Below are 17942 nucleotides of genomic sequence, written 5' to 3'. Positions count from 1 at the left end.
GAGAGTCTAAATTTGATTTGTTTGAGATATTCCAGGAGGACATAACTTTGTGTATTTATCTGATACCCATTTCTGAGAAAAAATATTAGAAGTTTTCAATTTCATGTTCTCAATATTAATTATTAATTGATGATAGAACTATAGGAAAATATAGACATAATTTCTGTTGATTAAGCAGCAGACCTTAGCACAACTGAACCCTGTGTAATTTCAAATGCATAATTTTTGTTTTACCTTTAAACACTGAAAAAAAACAAAAGAGCCAAGTTACCATTTTTCTTAGCCTTGAGTATTTTTGTAAGCATTTGCTACATAGGAATACAAAATTCATGTTCATATTCTTACTTCACTGATCCTTCTCTTACTAACCTTTCTCAAATAATAAAATTAATTCAGAAATTAATATGTGATTTTGCTGTGCAGACATTAATGCATTTTACTTATGGGCAATACCGTTTGTTAACAGCCGTGAGGTGAACAGGGGTGATATTTTCTCTTCTAACTAGTACAAAAACTAAGACTCAAAGAGACAGTTAAAACTCTACACAGTTAACCAAGAAAGCATTAAAATGAGAAACGGAATGCTTCCAATCCAAACTCTCAGCTCTATTCACCTGTAGAATAGAACATCAATTCAATGCGACATCATTATTGAAAATCATGCAAAACATCCATGAGCTTATTTTTAAAAAGGGAACCTGGCACATGGCATTCAATGCGTAGTATGTAAATATTAATTCTGGTGATATTTTCTACAGGCACAAGGAAACACATGTGCAATCTGCCCCATCAAGCTGAAACAGAGTAGAGCCTTCACTTTATGTGTAATATTTTTCTCTTTAATTCACTATAATTTACATCATTTTTATTACTCTAAAAACAGAGAGAGGTACAAACAATGATTAGATTAAAGCATACATCCATACTCTAATAAATTCAAGTTTATATGCATTGCCACACTCATGTAAAGATTTTTTATTTAATTAACAGTTGAATAAAGATATTTGAGGCATGATTTAGCATTCTCCTGTTCACAGCCACAGCTCTGTTAATCCACTCTCCTGTAATAATGGAGCAAAATAATTTATGTGACACATACTTTTGGTCCATCTTTAATTTATATGCATACATAATCATCTATAGACTCATGATAAATATGATTTGAGAATTGTATAAGTTTTATTCTTACATAAATCATGGTACACTGAGATCACTACAGTTACACTATTCTCATTTTCAGAGAAACTGAAATCTATGACTTTTCTATATTATAAAATTATTGGCTTTATGATTATTATAAAATAGTTTATTAATCCATTTGCTCACTGAAGAATAAGTAGGATTTCCCATTTTTATATTATACACATATCCAGTTGACTGAGAAGGTTTTGCAGTAAGTGTATATGTAGCTATGAACATTCATATGTCTCCTGTATCTGCCATCTTTGTCCCAGAACCAGAAGAGGTAAGGAACAGGATATGGACACAGAGCATCCCCGAAGCCCTTAGGCTAGCTTCATGCAGTATGGGAGTGGGAATGGTAAAGCAAAGATGAGCAACACTACCTAACAGCTGATTCTGCTCTACTCAAGGTGCACCCACAAGGTTATGTTAACCATTGAATGAAAGCGATCAAATCTTCTAAAATAGGAATGATGTAGCACTTGAACATATTATCTATTTAGGTCTATCTAGTCTAACTCCAATTGTAGAGTCACAGCTAGCAGTGTCATATTGCCCTTCTGTAGTCAGATGCATCACTTTTCACTCAGGTAAGATTATTTCACATTCATTCACTGTCTGATGTCTTCTACCCCAGGAACCTGCAGGACAGTATTTCCAAGTTCTTTTAATTTGTTTGTTTGGATTTTTGTTTTGTTTTGTTTTCTACCTGACAGTCTGTTCCTAATATTTAATCTCTTTCTGATACACCAATCAGGACTTCCAGCTGGGAAGAAAATAGCCTGACTCCCTAACTCTCAGACACCCAAGCTTATGATACCACTCTTAGGATACCACAGGGATAGCTTTTCCTCACAACTACCATATATCTGTAATGGCTCTGATGCTAATCACTCTGACTTCTTGGAATAAATCAGGTTATAATAATAAGGGGCAGTTACGAAATTGGAACTTCTTGGTGAACCTACAAGATAGCTGAAGCCAACCATTTTGATGTTGTCAGAACCTCTAATAGGAGCCATTTGCTTCCAGCTTTAGGCCTTGGCCAAGCATGAGAAAACCATCCTTAAAAAAAAAAAAATGTTCTTGTACAAGCAGTAGTTTCTCTAAAAGCAGTTTTTAGAGGTCAAAGTTTTACATGACAGTCGTAATCAGTAACATTATTATAGAGTTTTTTTAACTATAGCAGCATTTTTAATTTTTAAGTTTTGAGATTATAATTTGATTACATCATTTACCCCTTCTCTTTTCCTCCCTCCAAACCCTCCCATATAACTCTCCTTGCTGTCTTTCAAACTTCATAGCCTCTGTTTTCATTAATTGTTGTTATATGCATATATGTATTTATATAAATGTATATATTCTTAAACACAACCTGTATAAAGTTACCTGTATATATATTTTCAGGGTTGACCATTTGGTGTCAGAAAACCAACTGGGGTGCTCTTCCTGGCCACATTCCTCTCATTTTCAGCAATCATCAGGTGCTTAGATGAGGCCTTGTGGGCTTTGGTCTCTCTACTTTGGCATATCTGCTATTGTCCTTGTTCAGCTCATGTTTAGGCAGTCATGTTAAGCAGACTTCATGGATATAGCTCCTGGTGTTACTAGGAGACACACCTCACAGAAAACTCTCTGATCCTCTGGATCTTACAGTCTTCCTGCCCTGTGACAGTTATTTTTGTTATTATTGTTTTGGTTTCTCTTAGTTTCACTCTTAACCCGGCTGTCATATAAATAATTGAGACTATATTTGTTTATAATAAGCTTCACAACTCAAGAACTGAGCAGTTATTACTCTATTCTTTTTTTTTTTTTTTTTTTTTTTTTTTTTTTTTTTTTTTTTTGGTGCTCCTCTTACCATTTTGTGTCTTTTTTTTTTCAATGCAGTTTATTCAGGAACCTTTAACAATCATCTGACCCTGGGGAAAGCCAGCCCACAGCTTAAATAGCCTCTGGGTAGCCAGCCCCAGCATGCCACGTGGGCAATGCAGATAGGTCCACATACATGGAAGCAAGCCAGATCCTTAGCCTTAGCCAAATATGGAGTTGTTTGTGACAGAGAGCACTCACCATCGGGAAGGTGGAAGGCGGAAACCAGCTCCATCTTTAAGGCGCGGCATTACGCAGCTCTCTACAGTTCCCCCTTTTTGTTTTAGACGCATCAGGCAAGAGTAGAGGTCTGATCTCTGATATTAGAAATAAATTGGGACTTTGTACTGATGTTCATTTAGGTGTCATCCACCCAAAGAGCATCAGACCCGTCCGATACCGTTTTAGGTTTTTAAAAACGAAAGTCTGACACATTCCATCACCCACCTCTTCCTTCCACTTTACCTTGAAATTCTGCTATGATAGCTCCTTTTTGCAGAGTTTCTTCCTTCCTTCCTTCCTTCCTTCCTTCCTTCCTTCCTTCCTTCCTTCCTTCCTTCCTTTTTTCTTTCTTTCTTTCTTTCTTTCTTTCTTTCTTCTTTCTTTCTTTCTTTCTTTCTTTTTTTCTTTCTGAGACAGGGTTTCTCTGCATAGTCCTGGCTGTCTTGGAACTCACTCTGTAGACCAGGCTGGCCTCAAACTCAGAGATGCACTTGCCTCTGCCTCCCAAGTGCTGCCACGTGCCAATACCATGCAGCTTCTTCAGTTCTCTAAAGTGTAAAGCATTGGTACCCTGTTTTCTCCAACCTCAGCAGATATTACTCTCTTAACCTGAAACTGTCTAGCCACCTACTGTCAACAAATGAACACAAATAAAAAGACACTAGTCATTGGCAATCCCTCTACTCATTCCTTGAGAGTAGTTTCCCAACCTCAACATCAAGAGGAGGATTGAATGGGCAGGTCACAGGAGGAATCTCTCACGCCCCTCTAGACTTCTCAGTGATCAATGGAGACAAAGTAGCTCACAAAAATTAGAAAGTAGACAAAGTAACCCAAATACTTCCTCCACATATAGTGACCAACATAAACAATCAGTAGACTAAAATGATGGAAAAGTTAGTAAAACAGGGTTCAAAAAAGAAGCAGACCAAAAATAAATAGGAGAAGGGACCTGTGTCTGGGCTTCTGGTTGGCTGTGATGGAAATGACCAAGCTTGAGTAAATAAAAGCCTATTAGGCAAATGAGTCAGACATAGATAGAAAAGTTAGACTAGCCTGAATTACAGAATGATCATATCACCTTTGTTTGACCTCATAAACAACTGCCTTCCAGAAAAGAGGAACTAAGCTACAAAAATTAACTAATCTGTGCATATACATCTTGCTAAATTTGATCAACCATTCTACAACACTATCTCCTAAACTAAAGAAAGCAGTGGGACTGTATTATTGTGCCATATTTTATTTTCATTCCAGCAAGGGGAAATTTATGCTAAAATGCCTTTGGGGACCAAGTTGTAATGAAACATGATTATTGTTCTATGCAAACTCTAAGACAAGCATCCAGAAAATTATCTTGTGTATATTATTTGTGATGAAATAATATAAAAAATATTCCTTTCATTAAAGAATTATTTGGTATAATAATGTGTTCTTCCAATTTTTCTATTTCTCAGAAATTACTTTGTGAATCATCTATGTAGTCAGGATAACTTATAGAAAATAAAAAGAGATGGCTCCAGTGCAAGTCTATGCTGCCAGAGAGTGTAAAACATGAAAAAATAAGCATTCACAGGTCAATTTCTCTCATTAACTGATTTTAACTCTCCTTTGCAGTTGTAATTTATATGTTTTTTAAACCTTGCCCACCATAGTGAGGGACAAAAAGAAAAATCATCACTTTGGAAATCTATACTTTAATAGCCTGGAAAAGCTTATGTGTGTCTACATATTGGCTATGCTCAGCAGCTGGAGACATACAACAGGACAATTCAGAGAACTGACAGATCCAAATACCCAGTCTTTGAAGGGCTTTAGCTAAGCCACATGAATGTTCTTCAACTAATGGGCTGAATTTGTACCATTTGTCTTTCTTTTTGTCTTTCAAAAAGCTGTTCAATAATTGCCAGAGGAAGCAGACCAGAAAACCATCATCATGCCAGAGAATAACCACAGTTTTTAAAACATGATTTTAATGTCAACACTGGAAAAGACAGATGACTGACACTAGAGTGTGCCAATCTACATTTTTGCCTTTCCTGGTCTCATGTGTCCTGCTGTCCACTATTACCTCTTTTGGGAATGATTCAAATTATAAAGTTCTCTTCAGTGTGTTATTCTGACATTCCCGATGACATTAATCATGGCTAAATGGTTGTAAAAACACGGGTGCATTCCACTGTGTACTACTGATAACACCAGTTTGCTCTCTATACAGAAGAGAAACCTGGTTGAATGAAAGAGGCTGAATAAACATCACACACTTGATGAGAGTAATATCCATTGCCCTCATGGTCACTTTGAATAACCCATTAGTGAATGATGACTCACTAAGCATCAAATGCGAGAGCCTATACATCCTGGAAGACAGAAAGGATGAAGAGAGGAAGAAACAAGAGATGAAAGCTGAGTGTCTACACAGAGAATAAAGATGGGCTTGTGTCATAAATTTTAAAATAACAAAACCAAAGATGCAAAAATAGTGCCCTGAAATTGTTATATTTATGAATAATGAGGCAAATATAAAAATATTCAGCTTTATACTTTATTATATTAAATTTTCCTCATTCTGTACTCATTTTCTCAAAAATGACAAAAAGAGAACTTAGGACATTTAATTTTCTACCATTTAATTTTCTACCTTTTAGATAGTTAGACCATTAAGTCTATGAGTAAGTTTGGAATGGAGAAAAACACTGTAAATTATTAAATTTTAATTCATTACACATTTTTCCATTAAGATTTCTTCAGTTACATTAAAGCACATACACAAATAATAGTCTTTTAAGTGTCTTTCAAAAGCTTTCCATCAGTCATCCAAATGCCGGAATGAAGAAATGGCAGCTATGGCTCTGGCTTAGTGCTGACATGCAATTTTTTTTTTTACACGGCTAGAAACAAAAATTTATTTATTGAGCATCAATAAATTCAAGCGATATTTAAGATAGCAGGGATGTGGCAGATAAGAAAAGATACTCTTGTCTGAGTTATACTTTCTTTGTTCAGAGATTCTTACTGGATCCTGGTTGTAAGCCAAGGTCTGAGGTATCTTTAGGAACATACAGTCAAACCACAACATTATATCTACCTCAGAATTGTGTAGCACATTAAGCACAATCAATACAAAAATATACTAATGCATATCCACAATATGATAGGTAAATGCATATGTGGCAAGAGGCATAAGTGAAATAGACCTAATTTTTATTTTGGCAGAGAAATAAGTAAAGAAGGGATTCCTGAAAGAACTGATGTTCAGGTGGTCATAGGCAGTAGCAGAGTGACTTGCCTTCAGAGACAGCAGAGAGGGTAGAGTTGATAACTGATATTAAAAAGTAAATCCACTAGAATTCTATGGTATGTACAATGGGAAACACTGAGACACAATATGACCACTTAAAAAAAAAAAACTAATTAGAGGCTGAATAGCTGGCTAAGAAGGTAAGAGCCACTGTTGCCATTGCAGATAACCTGGGTTGAGTTGCCAGCAGCCACATGGTAACAACCCATAGCCATCTATAATCCCAGTTCAGGGCATCAGAATCCTTTTTACCTCTACAAGCATTAGCAATGCATATGGTACATACACATCCATATACGCAGCTGACATGCAATTTAACAGATGTATTTTGTGGGAACAATGGTACATCCATGTTCAATTAAGATAGATGTCAGGGTTTAACTAAACAGCTGAGTTTTTCTTTAAAAACAATAATAAAGTGTGTGTGTGTGTGTGTGTGTGTGTGAATATAAGAGCAGTAATTGGTATTTCCCTGCAGAGACCGATACCCCAACCAAAGACCATGCATGGAGAGGAGCTAGAACCTCTGCTTAGATGTAGCTCATGGCAGCTTATTCTCCAAGTAGGTTCCTTAGTAAAGGAAGCAGGGGCTGTCTCTGACATGAACTCAGTGACATGCTCTTTGATCAGCTCCCCCTGGAGGATACATCCTCGCCAGGCCAAAAGAGAGGAAAATGCAGCCAGTCCCGATGAGACCTGATAAACTAGGATCAGATAGAGTAGACTAAGGGAGGTGCTTAGGGAGAGAAGAGGGAGGGAGTGTAGGACTGAGAGCACATGAGGGAAGGGGCTACAGCTGGGATACAAAGTGAATATGTTGTAATAAATAATAAATAAATTTAAAAGACTGTAAAATATACTCACAGAAATTTCAGAAAGAAGTAAAAATGAGTGGCAAATGAATTAAGAGCATTTCATACTACTCAGCAATTAAAAAGAAGGAGATCATGAAATTTGCAAGCAAATGGTAGGACCTAGAAAAGATCATCCTGAGTGAGGTATCCCAGAAGCTGAAAGACATATATGGTATATACACACTTAGAAGTAGATATTAGACATATAATATAGGATAATCATACTAAAATCTATACATCTGAAGAAGCTAAGTAAGAAGGGGGACCCTGGGTAAGATGCTCAATCCTCATTCAGAAAGGCAAATGGGAAAGACATCAGAAGAGGGAGAAAACTGGATAAAAGACAGGAGCCTACCACAGAGGGCCTCTGAAAGACTCCACCCAGCAGGGTATTCAAGCAGATGCTAAGACTCATAGCCAAACTTTGGGCAGAGTACAGGGAATCTTATGAAAGAAGAGGGAGACAGAAAGGCGGGAAGGGACAGGAGCTCCACAAGGAGAGCAACAGAACCAAAACTCTGGGCCTAGGCGTCTTTTCTGAGACTGATATTCCAACCAAAGACCATTCATGGAGATAACCTAGAAACCTTGAACAGATACAGCTCATGGCAGCTCAGTCTGCAAGTGTGTTTCCTAGTAAGGGGAACAGAGCTGCCTCTGACATGAACTCAGTGGTTGGCTGTTTGATCACCTCCCCCTAAAGGGGAAGGACAGCCTTACCAGGCCACAGAGAAAGACAATGCAGCCAGTTCTGATGAGACCTGATAGGCTAGGGTCAGATGGAAGGGAAAGAGGACCTCCCCTGTCAGTGGACTGGAGGAGGAGCATGGGAGGAGAAAAAGGAGGGAGGGTAGGATTGGGAGGGGACAAAGGAAGAGACTACAGCTAGGATACAAAGTGAATATATTGTAATAAATTAAAATATAAAATAAATGTAATGAAAAAAGAGCATTTCATGTGGTTAATGAGCCCATAAAAGTACTTTCAGAAAGTTACTACTGGAGTCCATCTGACATCAGAAAGGTTGAGATAAAACATACACACACACACACACACACACACATACACACACACACACACACACAAGTGACAATACAACTTGATGAGGATATGGAGGAAGGGGAACACTCCTCTATTGCTGGTGGAATGCAATCTTGTACAACAACTGTGGAAATCAATCTGAAGGTTTCTCAGAAAATTGGGAATAGTTCTACTTTAAGACCCAGATATACCAATCTTGGGCATATACCCAAAAGATGTTCCAACATACGGCAAGGACAATTGCTCAGCTATGTTCATAGCACCTTTATTCGTAATAGCTAGAAACTGGAAATAACCTAGATGCCCCTCAACTGAAGAATGAATAAAGAAAATATACATTTACACTATGGCATACTCTCAGCCACTATAAACAAAAACACCGTGCTACAATCCACAGACCCAAAGAAGCCAAGGAGGGCCCAAGTGAAGATGCTGAATCGCACTCAGAACCGAAAATACAACAGATATCTGAAGTAGATCTTTGGAGGAATCTGGGTGGAAGAGACTAATGGGGTTGAGGATCAGGGAGGGAAGAGAGAGAAGGGGTGGGGATGGGGAGGAGTACTGAGAGAGAGAACAGAAATTGGTGGTGAGGGGCAACTATGGGACAGGGTAGGCTCCCAGGAGTTCATAGGGTTGACTCTGGCTCAGACTTCTAGGAGCTGGGATTAAGGAGTCTGAAGTAGCCACCCCCTGTAGCCAGATGGGACTTCCAGTGGAGGGAGAGGGAAACAACCCACAAAAACATAAACCCAAAATTTGTTTTGCCGACAAGAAGTTTAAGGAAAAAGTTAGAGCAGAGATAGAGGGAATAGAAAACCAGTGGCTGGCCCAACCTGAGACCCACCCCATGGGCTAGAACTAAACCCTGTCACTATTAATGATGCTCTGCTATGCTGGCAGACAGGAGCCTAGCATTGTTGTCCTCTGAGAGGTTCCATCAAGCAGCTGATGGAAACAGATGCAGAGACGCACAGCCAAGCAATAGGCCAAGCTTGAGGAATTCTGTGGAAGAGTGGGAGGAAGAATAGAAGGAGATAGAGGGGTCAAATACACTGCAAGAAGACCTACAAAGTTGACTAGCCTGGGCCTATGGGGGTCCACAGAGACTAACCCACCAACCAAAGATAATGCATGGGCTGGACCTAGACCCTGGACACATATGTAGCAGATGTTAGGAGTAGTCAACATGTGGGTCCCCTAACAATGAGAGTAGAGGCTGTCTCTGACTTTGTTGCCTGCCTTTGATCCCTTTCCCCTAGCTGGACTTGTCAGGCCCCAGTGGGATGCACTTACGCCTGCTGTGATTGAGGTTCCTGGGTGGGGTGATAATCCTAGGGGTGCCTCCCATTCTCTAGGAAACAGAAGAAGGGGTAATGGCAGAATAGGGAAGTAAGGGTGGGACCTGGAGGAGAGGAGGGAGGGGGCTGGGATCAAAGATAAAATAATAGTAGTAGTTGTTGTTGAAGTAGTAGTAGTAATAGTAAAAATTTTTTAAAGAAGTCCCTGACTTCTTTCAGTGATGGAATGTGACCTGGGGGCTCTAAGAAGATGTATCCCCTTTGCTTCCCAAGTTGACTTTGATAATGATGTTTTACCACTGAACTAGAAACCAAACAAAACATTTTGTGCTGCCTGAATAGTCTTGGCTGTGTTCTCTTCTACTGAAACATGTGTGCATAACTAGGACTACTCTCTTAGAGAAAACTGTCTCTTCTCCCTCTCCCAGCAGCTAACATTTTCCAATACTCCATTGCTGGAGGTAGGCTTGTATGTCCAACTCTCATCTCCATGTTGGGATTTAGTTTTGCTTGGGCTGTGAGTTCATGTATGTAGCTATCCAGAGACACTGTGTCCTTGTAATCATCCTTCACACCTGGCTCCTACTCTCTTTCTGATCCTTCTTCTGCAATGAGCCCTGAGCCTGCTGAAAGGGGTGTGATGGACATGTGCCACTTGGGACCAAGCCTTCTGCAGTCTCTTATTCTCTGTACCTTGGCCAGCTGTACATCACTGAGTTAAAAACCATCTACTGCAAATAAAAGCTCCTCAAATTCAGGTTAGCAGATTCATCATCTACTAGTCAGTTGGCTACTACATCCATTTCAAAAAAATAATAGTAGGTCCAACCTATCTATCCACAGGTTCTTGGCCCAATGTTAGGTATGAGTTTCCAATCAGAAAGGGGTTGGTTACTCCCATGGTATTTATGCCACCACTGAACCTGTTGGACATATCTTGCCAGGCCAGTCATTACTGTATTTCACAGGGTTTACAGATGAGTAAGGCCGATTATTACTTTCACCTCTGGTCACAGGAATAGACACTTTCAGTACACCTAGGACAGCTGAAGCATCTTTGTCAGTACCAGCTGGAGTCCTCCATGTTCTATGACTATTATGTACTGTCTTCAGCAAGACAGTGTTAGCATCAAGTTCTAGAAAGTAACCAAGAGCAATGACAACAGCCTGCAGTATCTGGGACCTCAGTGGCCAAAAACTCCAAAAGAAGTGACCTATTTCTGGTTCTGAGGTTTTTATTAGCTTCTGTTGTCTGGTAAGGACATTGTGATGCTAGTGTGCGTGTGTGTGTCTGTCTGTCTGTGTGTGTGTGTGTGTGTGTGTGTGTGTAACTTCCAGAGTAGTAGGTTCCTATATATCTTTTTTGGTTAGTCTTTAGTGTTATTTATCCCTCCCCATACGCCCTCTTCTACCCTGACTTCAGTTGGAGCCTTTTGCCTTTTATCATTTCATTTTTCCAGTTATATGAATCACCTTCATAATATATTTAAAAGTAAGCTTCATGGTCTGTTGCATTAAATAAACTGCTGAAGGTTAATTCAACAAGACCTTCATAAATAAGTTTACTTTCTGAGGAAGAATTATTAGGAAATTTAGAAAGGGCTCAGTGAAGATAGTTTTCAGCTTTCATTTACCAAAGAATATATATTCAAGGGAGAGATTGTCCTTGGGGGACAAGTTACCAATCTCTGGAACAGTAGAATAACAGCAGCCCAGGAAGGAATTATTCCTGTGGTTCCCTTGAGTACTTGTTTGTGGAAATAACATCCAAGTTTTCAACTGCATATCACAGAGCAGTCATCTCCAATTCTGAAACATGTGCAATTAATTAGAAAATAAAACAGAAATACAAAAAAATATAGAAATACACTTACATTACTTAGAGAATGCAGAAAGATCAACTATAGTAACTTGGAGAAATTTTATGTTCCCAAAATGAATAGAACAAATATTTGGGACGTGGCCTTTAAAACAGTGCCATATTGGAAATGAAAATAAAATTATGGTTTTACATTACTTTCAGCACTCTGAATAAGTGGATATTCTTGAGGGAAATTTGTTAAATAAATTCAAAACATGACATAAACTATCCGAAGCCTTGTTTAGAAAATGGCTTTCATGGAGCTCCTCCTAATCTGAAGGGAATAAAGGATGGTGATCACTTACATATAATATAATAATGTCTATATTGTAAAGAAATCATCTGGATATTGAGTATCCTAACATTGGATCAGGATTGTGAAATCTAATCACATGAAGTGTCTGTAGCACAACAGTAAAAGGGAAGTGATGAAACTGTGAGTTTTCAGTGGAGCTTGACAGTGGGTTGCAAGTTTCCAGCTTTGCGTTAATATTTTTCTGATGACTGGAGAACTGTGCCCATTCACTGGCTCTTACACCCATCTCAGCTGGGAATGGAGGCTGCTTCTATACAGCCTTTCATAGTCATGCAAGTACATCAAAACAAGAGAACAAAGTTACCTCAGGACCAAATTCAAAGTCACCCACTAAATCTGTTTGCTAAAAGGAAAGATATGAAGATTCCATGCACTTTGCCCATCAGTTGGCCTTAAGTCTCAGTGTCTGCTTTGATAGTCTGTAGGGCAGAGCCTTTCAGAGGCCATCTGTGGCAGGTTCCTAGGTTGTTTCCTGTTTTCTTCTTCTTCTGATGTCCAACCTCTTTGCCTTTCGGGATGGGGATTGAGCATTTTAGTCAGGGTCCACTCTCTTGATTAGTTTCTTTAGATGTTCAGGGTTTTAGTAGGTTTATCGTATGTTATATGTCTATATGAGTGAGTATATACCTTGTGTGTCTTTCTGCTTCTGGGACAGCTCACTCAGGATGATCCTTTCCAAGTCCCACCATTTACCTGCAAATTTCATGAGAGCAGCCCTACCAGGCCACAGAAGATGACAATGCAGCCATTCCTGTTGGGATCTGATAGACTAAGATCAGAAGGAAGGAGAGGAGGACCTCCCTTATCAGTGGACTTGAGAGGGGCAAGCGAGAAGAAGGGGAAGGGAGGGTGGGGCTGGGAGGGGAGGAGGGAGGGGCTTATGGGGGGACACAAAGTGAATAAAGTGTAATTAATAAAAAAATAAAAAAAAGAAAGATATGGGAAATAATTATGTGGGAAAGAGGAAGAATACCATACTCCATGGGCACATTTTACAGCTGTGTAGCAGAAAAGGGGAAAAGAAAGTAGATATTCATGGAGATGTACCTAAGATTGGACTATCCACACTCAACATTCAAACATGGCCTGAGATGTAAAAAGAAAGAGGTGAGGGCTTTTAATATCTTGCTAGCAGATGTGATGGTACAGACTGTTTAAAAAAAGAAAAACTTCTCTCCCTCTTTTTGCATTTTATTTTTATTAATTACAGTTTATTCACTTTGTATCCTACCTGTAGCTCCCTTCTACTTCCCCTCCTAATCCCACCCTCCCTCCCTCTTCTTCCCCCATGCCCTTCCCCCAGATGAGGGAGGTCCTCTTCCCCTTCCATCTGATACTCCAACCAAGGACCATGCATGGAGATAACCTAGAACCCCTGAACAGATGTAGCCCATGGCAGCTCAGTATCCAAGTGAGTTCCCTAGTAAGGGGAGCAGGGACTGTCTTGGACATGAACTCAGTGACTGGTTCTTTGATCACCTCCCCCTGAGGGGTGAGAACCCTTACTAGGCCACAGAGGAGGACAATGCAGCCAGTCCTGATGAGGCCTGATAAACTTCTCTTTCTTTCTATTCTCCATTTCCCCCATTTTCCACTCCCCACACTTCTGTTCTTTAAACAGCTTGTTAAAAATATTCTTAGCTTGAGCATTTTTTTATTCTCTGGGCTTACCTTAATATATTCAGTTGTTCTAAAAGAATGTTCACGTCTAAGATCAAAAGAAAGTATTCATTCCCTTAGTGAAACTTGAGTGTTTTATAGACAACCCTTGTGTGCTGGTCACTGAAAAGCAGCGCTTACTAATAACCATTGACTTCTTGCTGGGATCTTCATATACAGCAGGATGAAATTCTGATGTTCTGCCTTCATTTCATGCATGGTTATGGCTGAAGATACAGACATGGGTCCTTGTTCTAAACCTGCAGATAGCCAGAATTATGCAAACAGTGTTAGCATCAAGTCTCATGGAACAGGTCATCCGCACTGACAACCCAGATGAGGACAATTATCCATGAGAGTGAGGTTACACCCCAAATGATTAACAATAACAACTAACAAATTCATGAGACCACTTTGTAGGACAAGAGAGAGCACAGTTAGTAATGAGTCAGTGGATGTCCTTACCCAGACCAGAACTGCTAAACTCTTCATACCTCTTGTCCTCTGTTTAAACCTAAAGTCTGTAAGTAACACCAAAGGCAGACACTGAGGTCATTAGACCACTTTATTTTAACCTCTTCCCACTGTGGCCACATTTTATAACTCTTTTTATCATTATTTATTTCTTAGATTGGTAAATGAGGATCAGTGGCTGAACCTTGCTTATTGGGCCTATCAGAAACTAGGATTTTACTCTAAAAACTCCAGGAACAACTTCTGCCCTAAAACATGCATTTTGCTTATTTGAAGCATTTTATGCATTTCATGTCAATATTATAGAAAGTCTTTTTTTTTTTTTTTTTCTTTACTGGCTTCCTGGGGAGGGGGTCTCACCATTTAACATTAAATTTTGCTTATTCACTTTTACTGTCCCTGGGAATATTTTTGGTAGTTATAAACCTTGAAACAGGAAAGAAGATTTGAGGGAAGAAGAATTTGAACTAAACACCACTTACAGTATTTATTCAAATATTTAGATAATACAGCATCCCTTAAAAACTCAAATTAAAAATTATTGTGGAAAACCGTATAAAGCACTTTCTTAGCTGAACACAAAAAAAAACCCACTAAAGAACGAGAAATGTCAGCTGATCTTCGAACTTCTAAGTTTATGAAAGCACAAAAAAATTTAAGGAGAATTTTTTGCTTGTCTGGAGTAACAGTTTTGTTATCAGGGAAAATATAAGTGTTTTTCATGGAAGAATCATGTTCCAGCTCACAGACACCCACACACACACACACACACTAAAAAGGGAAGAGTGCCAACAAATTATTGTTGGAGTCAACTTGCTATTTTGAAGTCTATGAATAATGCAGCAAGAGAGTACATATGGAGAGGGGATTTATCAGCCATGGCTTCATCCATATGCAATGGTGGGAATGTCATTCTGCCTATTTTGCTGGTGGGACTTTTGTGGTCTATTCAATGATTTCCATACTGATGAGGCCGGGAGAACTCAGAGCTGTGTCTCAGGCACTGCTTTTCCAGCACTATACAGCCTGTATCTGTGCTCTTCAAAAGCAGTTAATAAATCAAAGAAAAGGACCCTGAGTAAGGATGGAAGCTATATGAGCTATGTCACTGGAAAACTAAGTCGGGTTGTCTTTCAACATATTCTTTGTGTCAGATTGGAAACAACCAAAATGATAAAAGTTTGTCTGCTGAAATTAGAATTCAATGGGCCTGGGCGGGGGTGGGGAGGGCCTGCAGAGACCGATACTCCATCCAAAGACCATGTATGGAGAGGACTTATACTCCCTGCTCAGATGAAGCCCATAAGCTGCTCAGTTTCCAAATGGGTTCCCTAGTAAGAGGAGCAGGAACTGTCTCTGAAATGAACTCAATGGCAGGCTCTTTGATCGCCTCTCCCTGGGGGTGTGCAGCCTTACTGGGCCACAAAGGAGGACAATCCTGATGAGACCTGATAGACAGTCCTGATGAGACTTGATAGACTCTTAACAAAAGAATTCAATGGGCTTGACACTTACAGAAATTTAATATGACCTGATAGAAAAGTGAGTGAACATAAATCATGGAGGCCAGCTATTTCCTCCTTTCTTTTTGGCATACCAGGTTGATGTGAAAAAAAAAGAAGAAGAAGAAGAAGAAGAAGAAGAAGAAGAAGAAGAAATATACCTGATTTGTAGCAATGAAAATCATATTTGCAGTATTCAAACCTTCACAAAAATGCAAGTAGCTTTTCAACCAGCCATGATCATCATCTCTTCCACTTAGCCTCAACCGATGGCCTTGTAAACCTTTTGCTTCCCCAGTTAGAAAATATAACACTATGGGGGAATACAAAGTGAATAAGGTGTAATTAATAAAAGTTAAAAAAAAATTAAAAAAGAAAAAATAACACCTCAAAACTACAGTGGATGAGTTGAGAATGTGAACAAACTGTCAAGTGTCTTTCTAGGAAATCCTCAAAGAATTATTTTTTAAAATGAGAAAAAATATTAAAAATACCTGTAGGGTTAGCTGAATTGCATAAGCATGAACAACTTATGTATAAACATTTCTTCCAAACTCTATTATCACATGACATGAACTCTGTTTGAGAAGTGGAAAACATGCCTGTAGGAAACTAAGAACAGATTGCGGCAGTTTTGCTGATGGTAACCCGGGGTCCGCCTAGCGCGTCTTCCATGAGGTGGAATAACATTAATCCTTTGACCTAAGTGTGCATCTTTCGGGATACCATTTTATTTCTTTGATATTGTAAAAGAAATTTAATTTTGTACATCTAAATTATTATACCTCACACTGTCACAGAATGAATGCAAATATTTTAAAAGGTTACTATATTGGTCCCCTTCTGAAATTCCTGTCCCTTCCAAGTCTTTCTATCTCCCTCTTCTTCCATAAGATTCCTTGTACACTGCCCAAAGATTGGCTGAGTCTCTGCAACAGCTTTAATACCCTGCTGAGTAGAGTCTTTCAGAGGCCCTCTGTGGAAGGCTCCTGTCCTATTCCCTGTCTTTTTCCACTTCAGATATCTATCCTGTTTGCCCTTCTGAATGAGGATTAAGCATCTTCCCTACAGTCCTTGTTGTTTGGTTTCTTTAGGACTATAGATTTTAATATGATTATTTTATATTATATGTCTAATATCTACTTATAAGAAGTGAATATATATAGAGAATATGTGTGCTTGAGCTTCTGGGTTACCAATCTAGGCCCAGGTTGATGAATCAACTGAAGAACATGAATGGAGAGGACCTAAACCACCTGCTCAGATGTGGTCCATAGGCAGCTCAGTCTCCATGGGGATTCCCCAGTAAAGGGAGCAGGGGCTGTCACTGGTATGAACTCACTTGCCTGTTCTTTGATCACCTCTCCCTGGTGAGGTGGCCTTACTAAGCCACAAAGAAAGAGGATCCAGATAGTCCTGATGAGACCTGATAGGCTAGGGTCAGATAGTAAGGGAGGAGAACTTCCCCTATCAGTGGACTGAAAGAGAGACATAGGAGAGGGGGAGACCAGGAGGAAATGGGGGGGGCTACAGCCTGAATAAAAAGTGAATAAATTATAATTAATAATAATGATGATGATGAAAAAAATTTAAACTAAAAAAAGTTACTATAATAAGATTTTTAAAAATATTCCTAATATAAAAGCTACCCTTTTGTGTTTTTAAAAGCTACCATGTACCCAGTTAATGTGAGTCTGACTTGGAGTACAATTTTATTCTTGTAGTCTTCACTTTATACATAAGGCTTGGCTTTGACTATGAAATATCTATCCTGTGGTTATTATAAATTATCATCTTTTCTCTTTAACCAAATAACTAAATAATCATTCTCTCTGGAAAATGATTTTTCTGTGGCCATGTCCATCAATAACTGGCTTTTGGAAAATCTGCATCAGACACTCTGGGGATACTTGCTTAAAATACATACACACAAATTAATTAAGGCAGATTCCTAAGCCCTTTCTCTATCTGCTGTATAATTTTCTACAGGTTGAGCTCAGGATGCTAGGTGAATCTTGAGTACAATGAGTTTAATAATCAAAGTTCTACCTCTATGAGGTAGTGTTAGGTCGCCTGAGATATAGAGAGGAAAAAATTCCCTTCACAGCCAACATTACTAAGTGCTTAGGAAAGGATTAGGTAACTGGCATCTATGCATCATAAGAGAAGTTTTCTTCACAATTTATTCATTGTATATCTCGACTGAAGCCCCTCCCTCAGCTCCCCAGTCCTACCTTCCCTCTCTCTTCCCCCACTACCCTTCCCCTAGTCCACTGAAAGGGAGAGTTTGCCTCCTTTGCCATCTGTCCACAGCTTGTCAAGTCTCATCAGTACTTTCAAAAAGGTATAAATCCAGT

General features: G+C 39.1%; 1 protein-coding gene across 3 annotated transcripts in view; it reads left to right on the top strand.

Annotated features, from left to right (window-relative positions):
* Positions 1 to 17942, top strand: part of Galntl6 (polypeptide N-acetylgalactosaminyltransferase like 6) — a 1307600-nt gene that overhangs the window by 1047403 nt on the left and 242255 nt on the right. The window lies entirely within an intron of this gene.

Source organism: Meriones unguiculatus, chromosome 4 (genome assembly GCF_030254825.1).
Source record: "Meriones unguiculatus strain TT.TT164.6M chromosome 4, Bangor_MerUng_6.1, whole genome shotgun sequence".
In the NCBI taxonomy this organism is placed as follows: domain Eukaryota; kingdom Metazoa; phylum Chordata; class Mammalia; order Rodentia; family Muridae; genus Meriones; species Meriones unguiculatus.
This window is presented reverse-complemented; position numbering and strand designations above follow the sequence as displayed.